The sequence below is a fragment of the Lineus longissimus genome, chromosome 18 (genome assembly GCF_910592395.1).
Source record: "Lineus longissimus chromosome 18, tnLinLong1.2, whole genome shotgun sequence".
Taxonomy (NCBI): Eukaryota; Metazoa; Nemertea; class Pilidiophora; order Heteronemertea; family Lineidae; genus Lineus; species Lineus longissimus.
Genome location: NC_088325.1, coordinates 11,502,621 through 11,520,166, shown reverse-complemented (window position 1 = coordinate 11,520,166; position 17,546 = coordinate 11,502,621). Strand labels below are relative to the sequence as shown.

The 17,546-nt window shown below is 38.8% G+C and overlaps 1 long non-coding RNA gene across 1 annotated transcript; it reads right to left on the bottom strand.

The window, feature by feature from the left end:
• Positions 1-692: 692 nt before the first annotated feature.
• LOC135502019 (uncharacterized) lies at positions 693-4,391 on the bottom strand. The gene is made up of 3 exons (XR_010449719.1): positions 4,221-4,391; positions 2,293-2,372; positions 693-1,016 (listed from the first exon to the last, which is right to left on the bottom strand). It is a non-coding gene; the product is annotated as an uncharacterized LOC135502019 (long non-coding RNA).
• Positions 4,392-17,546: the final 13,155 nt, after the last annotated feature.

Here is a 17,546-nt window from a genome sequence, read left to right as displayed (position 1 = left end):
ACAGTCGGTATAATTACCACCAATAATGGTTACTACGAAAACAAAGTCCGAATTTTGTTAATCATACAAACATTCCGGGCCCTTCGAAAGCTACGGGCCATGTATGTGGTTATTATCAATTATACTTGTTATTAATAGGTGTTTACATGTAGTAATAAATTTGGAGTAAGCCTCAATTTCGAGAAAGCCTCTTCTCATCGGCAAATCGCCACGGACCTCAAATATATGAAGAGAAAACACAATGGTAAAGGAATGACTGCCAATCAGTACTTTTTTTGTCATATGACCCGATAATCGCATGCTAATAAATCATAATTCTGTCACCATGAAAATGATTCCTTTCCCCTTGGTAAGCCCCCTGCCCCATGCTCACTCAGCAAATTTAATCGGGGGGGGGGGGGGGAATTAGGCGTCATTGATACAGTGGCGAACATATTTTTAAAGTTAGTGTCATCATATCAACGCCAAAACTGCTATTTCACGAAAAGGCGAACTTCAATTGCTCAGAATATTTCCCAGGTAATAGTTGCCACCTCCTTCAGCCACTTCTGAAAACCAGGAAATATTTGTGTGTGTGTTTCAATTTCCAATTTAATTTAATACATGAAAGTGCAATACCCAGCAGATTTGCTGCCACCAGTGAAGTGCTCTATGAATGGATTGATTGACTATTTTAAGCAACTTACCTAAAACATCTAATTTCAGCGGTGGTTCGGCCACTTCTCCATCTGCCTCACACAGCCACTCCCCGCTGTCCGAAATTTGAACATCACTTAATTGAAAATTATAATTATGCGTATCACACTGAACGTTTTTTAATCTTGATTTATACTTGTCTGCGAAAACACTACAATTTTGCGTCAAATAAATTATTTGATTGATGTTTCCAGTTTTGTCCTTGTACCATGAAACACTCTTGGCGGTCCCAATAACAATGTTACACTTCAGCGTTATCGTTCCGCCGAGGCGTGGACGTGAATTACTAAGGCTATTTTCTACAGTTATTCCAAGAGCACCTGAAAAGAAAATTGAGCAAATCAACATCAATAAGAAACAGATTTAGAGGTACGATACTCTATAACACATAAATATCCATATGCCCACTTTGAAGAACTCTAAAACAAAATCTGAGGTTTCAGAATTCAACTTAACGGGAGAGAAGTTGATGTTTCCTTCTTGTACTCGAAATTCCTGTTGCTTGCCCTACTCCACTGCTTTGGTACTGACCACTAGGCGATTTTATGATAGAAGTGTGTTTCTTATTAATACAGGCGAACTCTAAATTGCTATACTTCATATACATGTACTGTAGATGCGATGTTTACAATGATGGCTGTGTCCTGCAGGGAAGCTGCAGATTCCCCTGGAAATTTGATTTGGGTATCCAAATTTACGTAGCGGGCTAAGTCTCAAGGCTTTAATGAAGAGAGGTAGAATGCATGACTAACCAGGTAAGTATTGCACCAAGGAGGAGTCCAAGGCCGAGTATGAGGAAGGGTGTTTGACTGCATGACTCACCATGTAAGTGTTTCACAAGAAGGAGTCCAAGGCTTGGTAGGAGGAAAGCAAGTCGGCCGCATAACTTACCATGCACATGATGTTTAAGAGTTGCACCAACAGGAGTCCAAGGCCGAGTAGGAGGAAGGGTGTTTGACTGCATGACTCACCATGTAAGAGTTCTACCAGGAGGGATCACAGACTGAGTAAGGGGAAGGAAGGTTGACTGCATGACTTACCATGTAAGAGTTGCACCAGGAGAAGTCCCAGACTGAGTAGGAGGAAGGGAGGCTGACTGCATGATTCACCATGTAAGAGTTCCACCAGGAGGGATCCTAGGCTGAGTATGAGGAAGGAAGGTCGACTTCATGACTTACTTTGTAAGAATTCCACCAGGAGGGATCCCAGGCTGAGTAGGAGGAAGGAAGGTTGACTTCATGACTTACTTTGTAAGAGTTCCACCAGGAGGGGTCCAAGGCTGAGTAGGAGGAAGGAAGGTTGACTACATGACTTACTTTGTAAAAGTTTCACCAGGCGGGGTCCCAGGCTGAGTATGAGGAAGGAAGGTTGACTTCATGACTTAGATTTGTAAGAGTTCCACCAGGAGGGGTCCCAGGCTGAGTAGGAGGAAGGAAGGTTGACTTCATGACTTACTTTGTAAGAGTTCCACCAGGAGGGGTCCCAGGCTGAGTAGGAGAAAGGAAGGTTGATTGCATGACTTACTTTGTAAGAGTTCCACCAGGAGAAGTCCCAGGGTGAGTAGGAGGAAGGAGGGTTGACTGCATGATCACTTACCATGTAAAATTTGCGCCAGAAGGAGTCCCAGGCTGAGTAGGAGGAAGGGAAATCGGTCGCTATACATGTCGATCATGAATCTGCAAAGAACAACGGAAGAAGCATTTTTAAACGACCTTGGTGACAGGCCTAGTTGACCTCACATTATTACACTTCACATGGCGTTCCTTAAGAATGGGCACGGAAAAAAATCAAAACAATCATGCTATTGACGAAACTGCAGAAATTTGCACAACTCCACTTTAAAAAAGTCAAATCGGCTATAATGGTACTTTGGCCTCCTATCAAGACCTTTGATTCCAATTGATTATGTGTAAAGCAACTAACGATGATTAATTACGCATATGTTTTGAAGAGGACTACATGTTACTAGAACATCCGTAAATATATATTTTTTTTAAATCACAAGTCCGGGTTTAATTATTGCAATCATCATGACTTATAGTGCACAGACCTGCATAAAAATCAAATGTTCTGAATGTACAGAATACGCCCATATATGTGTCCATAACGAGGAAGAAGAAAACATATCATGTGAAGAAAAGAAATAACTGTTCGCCGAGTGGTTCTCTTCCAAAATATTTGGGTCGTGACTCATGAACCATGCATCACTGATGTAATGTTTAACTGGTAATGACCAAAGTATGTAGAAGCTAAACGAGGTCACCAAACTTAATGAGCAGAACGAAGATTATTTGCATTCATATAATCGACCAACGATGTGATTAATAGCAATAAGGCAGGAGACAACGGAAAATCGATTTTTTTTTTTCGCGTGTATGATGAAAGACCAATTAGTATAGCCGAATATAACAGATCAAATGTGTTCCAATGGCTTATTTCAAGTTTTTTATGTAACCTGATTCTGAGGAAATCAGGGCTTAATGCTCGATTCGCAGGGCTGGAGAAGCCCCCTGATTTCCTCAATGCGGTTCAAAGTGACAGAAACTGGACGACAATGCTCCGCTAGTGATATGAATGATGGAGTCTCCTCCATACACTCAAGCCGAGTCTCCTTTTTAGAGTTAAGCCGAGTCACCTTTTTAAAGTCAAGGCGGGTCCCATTTATACAGTCAAGCCAAGATACCTTTATACAGTCAAGCCGAGTCTCCTTTATAGAGTCAAGCCGAGTTTCAAAAAAAGGTTGTCTTACTTAGTTGCATTTCACTTATCTGTCCGAAGTATTTCTTCCTAAAACGAAGTAATTTTTTATTGTTTGATGCGCACTATTTCCGTAGCGTATGGAAAATTGCTGTGTGATCAAGTTATTCGTGCAGACGATGATTTTAAGTTGAAATTTTTTTCCTTGGATCGCGTAAGGTCGTTTACTGCAAGTCCAAGTATGAATGCCGACACTATCGCCCAAGATATCACTCTACCCCACATGTCAATGCAAAGCGAAATCGACCCACTGACACAAATGCATTATCGTGGGCGCTCCCCGGGGCGCTCACCACTCTGTCGTTGGCGATCGAATAGTTCGTGGGAAGGGTACCATCGCACCGCAATTCCTTTGAAACTGTAGCTTATCTGCCTTAATGGAGAACTCTTTGGATTTTTGCTCCCTCTTCTATACCTAGAATCCTTACCGACTCTTTATTCAGAGGCCTTAGATCCGAAGGATATCGATACGTTGTGTGGTCACATTTCGCTCGAAAATCCAAAATTGGAATTGAATTCTGGGATTTCAAAAATGTCAAATGTCCCTCGGGATTTCCGGATTACGCGATTAAATTTTCAAACCCAAGGATTTTACACATGTCTCACACGGAAACCCACCTCTGGATGGAAAATGATCATCACCTCGCAAAGCCGCCTTGCAGAGTGGATCACCAATCCCTGCCGACTAATTTCGCCGTATGTGGGTCTCGTGGTGGATTACAATCTCAAACCCAAGGATTTTACACATGACTCACACGGAAACTCACCTCTGGATGGAAAATGATCATCACGTCGCAAAGCCGCCTTGCAGAGTGGATCACCAATCCCTGCCGACTAATGTCGCCGTGTGTAGGTCTCGTGGTAGGACACAAATCATGGTATGTACACCCTACTCCAAAAATAGGAAATATTTGATAGGATCATCAAATATCAGCGACTTTGCAATTGATCTCGTGCCAAATGATGACAGAACCTGTCATTGCTTCATTATGGATGCCAGACCATTCAGAGTTGGTGGCGCAGTCTCTAAACTGTCCTTCAAACTTTGGTTGATGCTATGGAAGGACAATGCATTGCATGTCATGACGTACAACGAGGATGAAGGTCTATTTCTTTTTCATGGACCATCAGTTATTATGAACGACGTAGGGTTCCTATGGTTTCATTGGTCTTAATTCTGCTCTGCGAGAAATTCTATTTGTGATTGGAGTGACGTCAAATCGTGCTCCAGGAAGGTTATGGCCAACGCAAATAAGCACCCGGTGGTGGTTTTAGAGAAATTAAAAACGGAATGGTATTTGAGATGCTCAAATACCTCTTAATAGGTGGCCCAGACCCTTTTTTTTTCATTTCGCTAAATTCATCGAGGAGCACATTTCTGTTAGTCGAAAAGCTCAAAAGCCTTTTTTTCTGAGTGGGTGCATATATTCTTATCTACACAACTACATAAACTGCAACGGTGAGTTTTTTAAGGTTGCAGGGCCATATTATTAACAGCGGTTGGGGGAGGGGCAGGCGGCAACTGCCACCCCAGACGTCGCCGAAAACGTGTTTTTCATGCAGATTTGGGCCGGCCCATTGGACAAAAAGTTGTTCTGCTGCCCCCCCCCCCCCCCCCCCCCCAAGTTAAATACGGCTCTGGGTTGCTGCCCATATTAATTCAATCGAAAATATCCAGAACTTCTAGTCCCTCAGGTAGACAGCTTCAGCCAACACAGTACATATGCAGTCCAGGCCTGTGTTACCTCGTTATGAACAACATTCTTTCTTTGGTAATCCGCCGTGAGGAGCCCAAGTTACGTAACATGTTGGGAAGGTATTCTCACCAAAGCTTTTGCTGGACAAAAATGACACCACGATTGGCGCGCTGCTTCACTTTCAAACGTGTCTACTTTAGCTCAAACTCTATATCAACTTAGCTCACACTCTATATCAACAGAGAATTTAAGATGTTTTCTTACCAGAATTTAGCAAAATTTTGAAATTTCGGGAGAAAAGCCCATGCCTCCAATGGCCTCCGACATCTTCGTTGGAATCTTTCTGACAACTCAAAGTGAGGCCAAAAAAAGGGCCTACACATTCAGCAAGCAAGGGCCTATAGGAAAGTGTGAAAGTGGGGTATTCAGACACAGGACTGGCCTCAAAAGGCTGATGATTTTCACTATCGGTGCAAAAACTGTTTAATCGGTATTGGTTGCGTCACCAACAACTACTTGGGTATGGGGTTGAGCTGACATTTATTTATTTATTTTTACGTTTTTACTCCGCTGCCGCTTGTGTTTCGCCCTGTTTTTCAGCTTGAACCTTTCCCTCTACCACCAGTTCGGTATGAATTCTTTAGAGGAAATGGCCAACAACACATGTTGACCATTTAATAGAATCATGGGGAATGAAATTATATTTCGCTGAAAACCTTCGCAAGTTGAGTTTATGTACAATTATCTTTTGAGTGGAGTGTGAATCCATAAAACAAGATAAGGCAGAAACAGAGTGACGTCACAGAATGTTTATTCATAATAAGCATGCTTATTTGGACACTGGCTAACTAAAATAATGGAAACAAACGGAACTCATGTAGTAAAAAGTTGTGCGGAGTGCTAATTATGCTGAAAATAGTACAAGTAAAAACTATAATATTTGTCAAAATTACGGCTTATCAGCACTAAAGAAATTTTTAGCGATAAGAAATCATCAACGATGTTTTTCCCTTTGACTGCTGGGGAAGGCGTTGAGAGAAACCTGTTTTGTAATCTTAATCAATCAATTTCTGGTCTGCGGGGATTGCGAGATCTTGCATCCTGCTGTGCTGGCTCTGCCACGATGATATCATCTACCTAAATCTACAGAGCACATGCAGACAACGATAAAACGAGCCCACATCTATTTCATCACAGAATAGGAGGAAACTAGAAGTGGATCCATGGAGTAGTAAACCCCCGAAGAAAACAACATCATTGTGCCTACCGCGGGGATGAGAACAACGCTAATAGCGTATCCAACGTTAGTGTCAGATCTCCACAGGCTTGTTGTTATCTATTGTTTTTAGTTTCTTTCATCCCGGTGAAATCAACTCGAAGCAACGTGTAACATCACGCAGACACACATTCTCATTTATGTTCGGATGCGTGCGATATGCAGCATCCGTCCTGATTTGATGCCGAAGGCCAGGAGACCATGCTCCACCCCCTGGCCTTACACGTAGCTGTTAAATAGATAATGCTCATCACCCCAACTCGTCTCCCTTCCAGTATTAGGGACTTTCGGCAAGTTCAAAATTCATGCCCGTATTGCGTATCCGTATCGTTGTTACGCGTGGTGTTTTCAGATCTTGCATATTCCCAATGTGTGATATGCGATAGGCACACTGTTTTACATCTAAATGTTACTTGAATGAGAAGTTACTGGGAAGAATTGTTTTGATTTCACCTTTCAAAATTGTTCAGGATGGGAAAATGTACACTCTCTCTGCTTCAATTCTCCGCCATCTGAATATATACATTTGATATTTTTGAGTGATATCAATTCCCTTTTCTAAGTCTGGTCCCCAAGAGAGGGCAAAGAAGTTGTTATGGGCCGCCTTGTAACGAGCTTTCGCAGCCAACGGGGACGGGCTAAATTCAGCATCCGGGTGGAAGACGCACTGGTTACTTCAGGAAGTATCCGAATATCAGAATAGTTCATTTGCGCATGCCCAAAACGTTTTTGTCCCTCAACTGAACCGAGCTACAGCATAGAATTAAAAACTCTAAGGCGCGCATCTTTGAGTTAAACAATGTAAACATTCAAACTTGTTGCTAATCTTCGTCTCGAAGCTGACTTCCCCATCCGGATCCATTGTTGACGGCCCGAATGATGAACACATTTGATTGTACAGAGTGTATGAAGTGCAGGCACAATGTACACCGTGTTGTACAGGCAACGTAACGGCAGCACGATAAAAAATGGTTACAACGTCATCAACGGTTACAAAAAACGTTATTCATAAAGTACCTGCGGGCTTCGTACTCCCAAAAATAATAATTGTATTGATTCGCCTATATTTTTTCTTTGCTCGTGGTTTTCCTGGTGGCACTTGGCTCTTAAATAGAGTCTTGGCTCTTGGCTCTTGGCTCTCAGATTAGGGTGTCCCAAGGTTTCAGCTCCCTAGCGCAGATTTGCGGGTGGAAATTATTTCCATTTGTCACATCATCACCGTGTAAATCAGCATACACTCAATACTTGAAATATATTTCAGTTGAATATATTCACCGGATTTTGATAAAACCATACTAATTTGATCCCGTATTATTTTTGCTCACGAGTGGATGTTCGGCACGCGATGGTTACAATGGTGAGAATTATGGAGTACAATGTTCTTGCCAATGATATTATGTTGCTACCAATACAGCAGCCTGGATACACCATTCTTTTACGTTGGCATATTTTAATGAAACAGCATAAACATTGGTTCCCGCTTTTAGGTTGCCATGTTATTTGCCTCATGAATCGAGTGGTCTTCCAAAGGTTTCATTACACTAAAAAAAGGCAGAGAAAGAACGTTATACCTTAAATAAAACTCGTGGTCTCAATTCTTCCACACTGAGCCCCCTGAAATCTAAATAATCACTTTTGGACACTGGTTTTAGATGCTCATAAAGTGACTGTTGACCGTCCTCACCCGGTTGATTCGTCTGGTGAACATGAACATGTATCAGTGCCGAGGCAACCTGAGACGACGTCGCCTGACTTGTCCGGCAAGCAGGAACAGAGTATGCATTACTCTGCCACTCATTGTCTACGTAGTCATATGAATTTACGTCCAAGATATCTTCTGAGCACGCGGGCTCTTTATCCTCATCAAAACGAACTGAAACGGGGGGCCTTTTAACCATTGGCTTTGCGGGATATTTATCCGTTGTGCGTTTTGAGTGAGAGGGTGCGTCATTAAAGAAATCAGGGTCAATGTTGGCGTTAGTATGATCAGGGCGTTTCTTGATTGGTGTCAATTCATTTCTTGCAGCATCGTCATTACTGTGATTTGCAGGTCGATTAAATTTTTTAGACCATTTCTTTTTCAGTCGACGTTTCCTGTGTAAGCAAAACAAATGACCTTGTAAATAAACAGCATTACTATTACATACGGTAGAATCTCTATTAAAGACACCCTCGGGACTGACAGGTGCTGTCCTTACTAGAGAGGTGTCCTGATCATTAGAGAGATCAAATTGAATTGAAGACACCCAATTTGAGAGCAAAATAAGTGTCCTAAGTAGACAAGGTGACCTTAATAGTTAGATGTCTGCTAAGGTTCTACTCTACATCAGTATCTTGATTATTTCTATTCTGAGTCGATACAGTCGATATTATACCTTACGAAATAATCAATGTATAATTGTATCAATTGAATATGAGGTGATATGCATACCGCAGGCCTACTACGATACCAATCAATAATACCTCCACGTACATAAGTGGCCAGTGTGTTAATTGGAATCACCGAATATGGTACGTAAAACCAAATCATATGATATTTTGCGAGAAAAGTTGAACAAACATGTGATCAATTATTCATGGTTTATGACATGATGTGAAGAGGCCTAGGCAAATAATTAACAACTAATTTTGATGCTTACCATCTAGCAACTGCCAAAAGGACGACTGTTGTCATTAATATGATTGCGCCAATTAGGCCGACACCAAAATATATAGCAACTGTAAAATAAATTATTTTAAGATTTATAAATACAACTAACGATAATGTGAATATATGTATTGTGGTGGTAGGAATCTAGGTAATTCTAAGCTATTTTAACAAAAGCCCTTACAGGCCTTTTTGTCTCAAATTAGCTTAGAAACCCCTAAGAACCAGACACCACAATACATATATTCTATCATTCATGAAATGGTAAGGGAAGCGTTGCAGTGAAATGGTAAGGGAATACTAGAGCTCAATGGGTTATTCCATTAAAATAAATGGCCTTTTTACTGTCTTCATTAACCAAAATTCAAGGAAAAAATTCAAGTAAATTAAATGTATTATCCAATAGCAAATCAACATAAAAGTAAATTCACCTATGACTTCTTTAATTTAGAAGTAACTGTTAATACTAATAACTTCTTCAGACTACAAGAAACTAAGATAACACCTGGGTTTTTGAGCCTGAAAAATAAGAAAGACTGTCTGCTACTGGAAAAGAATCCATTATCGTTTTACCAGAACCAATTTAACATGGCTGTTTGGTTTGCTACAACAGGTTGTGGTATTTCAATAGACGATCACTTGAATCACAGTGACCCATTGTTAAGGTCAATTTACAGGTTTCATGTTTACTATCAAATATTGAAGATCATGAAGAATCTAGAGATACCAATTCCAGGTGAAAGTGATTTTAATGAGACAAACAATAACATTAACCATAGGAAACTAGGAGGGTTATTGAGTGAATTTGGTTTAAAAGACGAGTACGATTTCTCGGTGTTTGAAAATAACGGTGGTTGGAGGTCATGGAGTGTACCGGATTACAACCCGAACATAACTGATCCCGGATATTACATCAATGATTCTAAAATCAATTTCTTCCTCAAGTTCATGAAAATAGAATGCCACCGATGTTCAGTAAAGACTGGGATGCTGGAATGGCTAATTTCAAATATCCAGATATTTTCATCAAGGATCATGTCAGGAGACACAAGAATGTATTTGATGTAATTACACAAAATGAATGTCAAACCTATCAACAATTCATGATATTTAAATCAAATGGTTTCTCTAATCCTGGAATAGAGAGGTTAAATGATACAATAAGAACATATGTTTACTGTATTCTGGGTGCTCAGGCGTTGACCAGAACACCAATAATTGGAGTACCGGGTACAGAATTGGATGCACAGAAGGAATTTAACAAACTATTAAAGGATTCGATTAATCAACATCCTGATATTCCCACTTCAATTCAAAGATATCAAAAAGCAGTGAGTGACACTCATACAAGACTAGATTATGTAATAGCACCAGGATTGTATGTCATAGGTTCAAATATGGTACTCGTTATTGGTAAGCTGGATAACTACAATAATAACATTTTAATAGCACCAAAAAATGCTAAACCCGGTAAGAATGACATTAACCACAAAAAGACCTTACCACCACCACTGATGGAAGGAAATAGTTCTAAGAAAATAAGAGTTAAGAGTAGCGTTGGTACATCAATGACGGACAAAGTCCCGAGAGCAAAGCTCGAGACCAGTCATAAACCAAAGAGTAATGTTGTTACACCAAAAACAACTGAAACCTCAAAGAATACTCCTACTACTACTAAACTTGACACCAAAGTTGAGAAGGAGGATGATACTCATGAAACAATTAAATTCATGCTTTACTCAGTTGTTGGTACATTGATTGTTTTTATGGTTAGATAAATAAGTAATTATGGCTGAAGGAGGTGAAAATTATGAAATGGATGATTACGATTCACAATCATCATCATCATCATCAGGAACTTTTGAACAAATTCTAGAAATGAGAAAGGATGATTTAATTAATCAATATATTCACGCAAGATACAACACAGGTGAAACCAATAGAACTTTTCAAGATGACGGCACAACATACAACACAGGAGATGAATATATCCACATGGATGAGATAGATCCTAATACAGGTGAAATCAATAGAACTTTTCAAGATGACGGCACAACATACAACACAGGAGGTGGAAATCTTACTACTGAAACTTCATTCAGTACACCAGAAAGAGTAAGAGGTATTGTCCCTGAATTGATGGAAAAGGAGTTAAGTTACGATACAATAGAGGATAAACTTGATAAAGCATTGGGAGGATCAATCTGGAATTATGACAAGAAAAAATTGAGTAATCTTTCACCACACATTAGTTACAATGGAAACAAACTTTATTACAATCCGAGAAATTCTGAATTTGATTTGATAAAAGATAAACGAGGAAACAAAAATTTATTTGAATATTCTGATAAAAATGGAGAAAAGATAAAGTTAATTCCTTTAACTAAGGATAATGGAATCTTCTATGCTGAAGGCACATTAAAGACTAAGTTTGGTACTAGATTTTTTGACATGATTAGAGGTATGATTGCACCTGACCCACCAGTAAGGGAACCTACATTAGTAACCCCTGAAACACAGGCAGTAATTAATGAGGTAAACAGTTCAAACCAACCAATAGATAAATTAATTGATTCTAATGATGATGAACTTAAATCACTGGGTTTTACTGAAAATGCCTTGAGAGAACTTAGAGGGTTAAAACAGGCTGGTGATGATCTAGCTGCAGTAAAGAGGGATAAGGACATGCAAATACAAGAACTAGAAAATCAACTTCATAATTTAACAAGAGACTATGTAAAGTCTGTAGAAGAAGATACTGAAGACACGGTGGATTTGAAAAAGCAAATAGATGAACTAAATGACAAATTGTATGAGGAACAGTCAAAGGTATGGAGGTTAGACAATGACAGGGAGTCACAAACTAGAAGAATTAAACGTTTAATTGTTGATGTTCTAAAGAAACCAGATTCAACTATTCCTCTGAAGGACAGAATAAAGTTACTTTTTAAGACATATGGTGTAACTATTAGCGCCATAATAACAGCTGTTGTAATGACATTTACAACTCTAGGTCTTAGTATCAGTAGTGCTTTAAGTGGTGCCACTAAATCTGTAAAACCAACTCCAGGACCAGACCCAACTCCAGGACCAGACCCAACTCCAGGACCTACACCAGAACCAGGACCAAAACCATCAATACCAGATAAAGTAAAAGAAGGTCTCAAGAAGTTTGCTGAATGGCTAAAAGAACTAGCCAAGAAATCAGCTGCGGCTTTACCGGGAATCATCGGTTCTATCGTATCATTTCTCCTGAAAACAATTGGTGCAGTTGTTGGCTTTCTAGCTGAACATCTGATCATAGCAGTTATTGCTATTGTGAGCTCCATAATTTATGGTTTAATTGGGGGTGTTAAAGCCTTAAAATCACGTAAAACAGTAAAATCACGTAAAAGGTCTTAGGTTACCTTCTATCAAAACAATGTTTAAAAAATAATTATTATGTAAATATGAATAAATACATCTCATTAAAAGACTATTATTCTAGTGAGCCGGACTTCGTCCTGAGAGCAGAGCTCGAGTGGAACAATGAGAATCTTAAAGGATACATTCGTCCTAGGGTCATGGATCGAGCAGAGCTCTCAGGACTGCGTCCGACTAGAAATTTTAGTGAAGAAAATGTCAGCAAGAATTATGACAGTGGGAAATTTGATAAGCCTACTCGAGCTATGCTCTCAGGACGAAGTCTGACTCGAGCAGAGCTCTCAGGACGAAGTCCGACTAGGACAAAGTCCCGAGAGCAAAGCTCGACTGAGACACACAAAGTAGTCCTGCCAAGAATGAAAGAATATGACGTCAGTACCAACACTAATGCTCAATTCTGCCGTAATTGTAAAAGGTGGACACTTTTTGAGTATCAAAAAAACTTGAATTCAGCAAGGTACGCAGCTAAAACTGTGAAGTATCAATTCTGCACCAATTGCAATTCGACTACTTACGACGATGATTTTAAAACTCTTGAGATCAATATTGACAACAAGACACGTTACTTTGACAGTATTCTAAGGAAACTTGGATGGAGTCGGCTGTCCGAATCGGCAGTTAAGTATTTAAAGGACTTTGTGGAAGGGTATTTACATTGCTACTTTTCAAGTCACAGAAAATGTCTTAGTAAGCAGAGATATGAAAGTACTCTTCAGTCAGCCCTAAAAATGGGTATTAACACTCTCCCCTCTAAGTTTTGTAACCAAGGGTTACATGGTGAAGCCATGCTTTTTAAATTTCACTGTGAGGAATATGATTGGTTTCTTGCCATTGAATTTATTAACAGGGCAATTGGTAAACCGCAATTAACCGATGAGAATATCACTGACCTTAGACTAGTGTACTATGCTTTCCTTAGATTTCTGCATTACTGTGGTGTCAAGGTCACCATTAACTACAAGGTATTTTTACACCAAGCCTTTAAAACGCTGAAAATCGATTATGTAATATTTACACCTTTTTTAACCAACAAGGAGCGAGTAAATGATTTGGAGATATTATGGTATGATTTCACTCAAAGTATTTTCTTCCAGAATTACAAGGTTGAGAAGGAATATGACCAGGATATTGACAAGCAGTTTGACGTTTTACTGAGTGCCAGTGCAGGTCGAGACATTAACTGCATCAGTAATATTAAGTTTACACCAGCCAGACTTCGTCCTGAGAGCACAGCTCGAGCCGGACTTCGTCCTGAGAGCATAGCTCGAGCCGGACTTCGTCCTGAGAGCACAGCTCGAGCTAGTGTTAAGATGCAATAAAGTTGTGAAAACAGCATTTTGCACTTAACAGTCATTTTTCCATAATTTTAAATGAATAATCAGCAAATGAATAGTCAGACATCTGCAGTGATTGAACAACAGATGAAACAGATTGGTGTTATGAGTCCTGAGAGCTTAGCTCGAGTTGGGGCTTCTAACCAACAGAACACTGGTAGTTACCAACAAAACAGAACTAACTTTCAACAGAACTGCTCTACAAATCAACAAGTTTCAAACAAGCAGTTGAATAGTTCAAATTTTGTTAATCCTAGTCAAGGAATAGTTAATCCCAGTCAAGGAATAGTCAATTCTAGTTGCCAACTAGGATCAACCAGCAATCAACAAAATTTGAACTATTTGACTGATAGTGGCCTTAAAGCCAAACAAGACTTAGAGATTCTAGTTGCAACTGGTAAAAGCAAGGATTTCCTTAATAAACAAATAACTTTTAATGACTTAGATAATATGACTGAAAAAGAAATCTTAAAACACCATAGAATGTATGAAACAAAGATGGCTGCCAGACTTAATGATTCTTTGGGTAAGACAGTAATTAAAGCTTACACTAAATTATCAAGGTGGTTATTACCAATAGATGATGAAGATAATCTTTATCATGATCTTAGAAATGATTATTTGATAACTAACGAGTTGGATAAATGGCTTGGATGGTTGAGTTTGAGAATGGGACCATTAACTGCACTTGCCTCAACAACACTTATTACTTTAGGTCATTGTCATGAGGAATCATCTATGAATACATCGAGTATGACTGCATCAAATATGAATACACCAAATATGACTGTCTCTGAATGTGACAAATCAATAGATGAAAGTCTAGATATCACAGGTAGTGATGATAAAGAAGACTAAATTAACCTGGTTATGAGAACATAGTTCCAATTAATTTGAGCAAGATAAATGGAACTTGAAACTGTAACTGATACTACTCGAGCTATGCTCTCAGGACAAAGTCCGACTAGGACTAAGTCCAGAGAACAAAGTTCGACTAAAGTTTCAGTGTCTAAGAAACCTCGATCAGAGAAACAATTAGCATGGTCTAGAGAACTGGGTAGAAGATCTAAGGAATTTAAGAGGATAAAAAAGGATAAGACGACATTTAAAGTACAGGACTCCTCACCAAAAAACAGAGTTGTGGAAAAGGAGGAAGAAGAATTAGAGGAAGAAGAACCACAATCTCAAAATACTGATGTATCACTGCGTGAATCTAGTAGTAATACTTATGTCTATGTACTAGGTTTAGGTGCAATTATTTTAGCATCATTTATCATGTTTAAGAAACTTCCTAAAAAAGTAAGTAAAGAGCAGCGATCAGGCTTGAATCGAACTTTGTTCTCTGGACTTTGTCCTAATCGAGCTCTGCTCTCAGGACAAAGTCCGAATGAAGCAGTCATGAAGGGATCAATTAACCCTCTTGTTAAACCTGTAGTTAAAGAGAAGAAATGTACTATTCCTTTAATGGAATGATCTCATCAGGTGGTCCGACTTCGTCTTGAGAGCTCTGCTCGAGTCGAACTTTGTTCTCTGGACCTTGTCTCAGTCAGACTTCGTCTTGAGAGCAAAGCTCGATTCTTAACTCTAAAGAAACCTCTGTTCCTCTGAAATTAACTAGCTTACCATTCTCATCAGTGATTTCGAATTTTATGTGATTAGTACACTTATTTATCGTTTTCTTACAATTCGGTTCGTATCGCTGCATTTTTATTTGGTCACCATCTTCTACAGGTATGATGCAGAAAATGTTAGATGGTTTATTGTTGTAGAGGGTCTTAGCTTTGTCAACCAAATTAGCTTGCAGGAATAGATATTTCCTGTAAAAGTTGAGTGGTCTTGTGGAGTAGTATTTTCCTTTCTTGGTGAATTTAGTTTGCTTAAAGCCAAACCACTCATTCACCACTGTGAGCTGTTTTTCTATCACCTCTCTTATGGTTTTGCTTATTTGAAAACCTTCTGTGTTTCTCTCAATCTTGATTTTTTCATTTTTATCTAACTTGTCTACTTTCAGAGGGTACTCTTTATCCTCTGTAAGTTCAAGGGTTATGTAATTATTGTTATCACAGTAAATTTTCACATGGCTTATTCCAATTTCTTTTATGTATTTTTGCCATACCTCACAAAACTCACTTAAACTAAAATGTCGAGAGTATGGAAATGTGTATTGAGTAATGGTGTCTTTAGTTGTGGTAGAATCATTTTCCAAATGACGTTCGCAGATTTTCATGACTTCCTTTTCAAGTGTATCTGTTTCAAGTCCAGGAGCAAATAATGTCCTACACCATAATTGTTTATCTAAGGGCTCATGTTTTGTAATTCTGGTTATTTCGACTAGAAATGAGAAAATCCTTACTCCCTCTGGTAGAAAATCACCTGTCCACCATGAATTGTAAAAGGTTATCGATTTCAAAGTAATGGATTTTATGTCTAATTGGTCTGTTAAGTAGTACTCAAATTTGGCTTCATTTCATTCTTGTTCATTGATTATGAAGTCCATTTCTATTTAATTCAAGAGATTTATTGAATTTAATAAATTTTAATCTAATAAATAGAATGACTGATAAGAATCAGAAAATACTTTGCACTACATGTGACAAGTACATATCCTACAATAATATGGCTATTCACAGGAGAACCAAAGGTCACTTAAGTAAATTAAATCCGGATTATGTCCCTATTGCTCAACCCCGAGCCCCATCACTGATCCCTAAAACTATGGATAAGAAACTTGCATTTGAGGAAAATGAGCTAGATGGCATAAAGAAAGTGAGTGGAATAGAAATAGTAAAACAATTTGGCAAGCCTGTAGTCACCATTAGTTTGAAGATTGACAGAGAAGCTAAACAAGTGTATGAATACAGAGATAAATTAGAGGAGGTATTATTTCAACTCAATGATTACCATCACAAAATTAGCATATCAGTATTTGCTCAGTTTGATCGTCAGGGTGAAAGTGTAACACACCCCATACAGTCTCCAATGGAAAGCATAATTTCAAGGAACAGGCAATTTATGCCATAACCAACCAGTTAAACTACATTAAGACACAGATTGAGGAAAGGTACTTTCAAGGTTCTGGACTTACTTTAAATAAAATAGAGTCTTGTAACATGACCATCTGTTCTTACAAGAGGTGTAAAGGTGGTCATTACACTAAATTACCATTTAAAACAAAAGCAGTAATAAATGTGGAATCAAATGACAATAAATGTTTTCTCTGGTCTTTATTGGCCGCTAAATATCTGAAAGAAAATCCAGAGACGGACTTTGTCCTGAGAGCAGAGCTCGAGAGTACATTCAATATCACTACCGATATCAAAATCAAATCATTTCCTGTATGTATTCAAAAGGATATCCCTAAGATAGAGAGTGATAATAATCTCAAAATTAATGTGTTCAAGTTAGAGAACGAATGGGCTAAGAGCACCTGTGAGGCAAAACTAGAACCTCTCTACCTGTCCAAGAATTATGATGATGATGATGTCATCGATCTGTTGTATTTCAAGGACCATTTCATGTACATAAGAGACATCAATCTTTTCTTCAGGACACTAGCTCATAGAGTGTATCTTTGCAGGAGATGCATGAATTACTTTTACAGGAAGTCAACACTAGATAAACATAAAAAGAAATGTGGAGAACACGATTACTGTAAGATTACTTTGCCTACACCTAACAGTAAATGGTCACAAATTAAATTTGAAAAACACTCATTC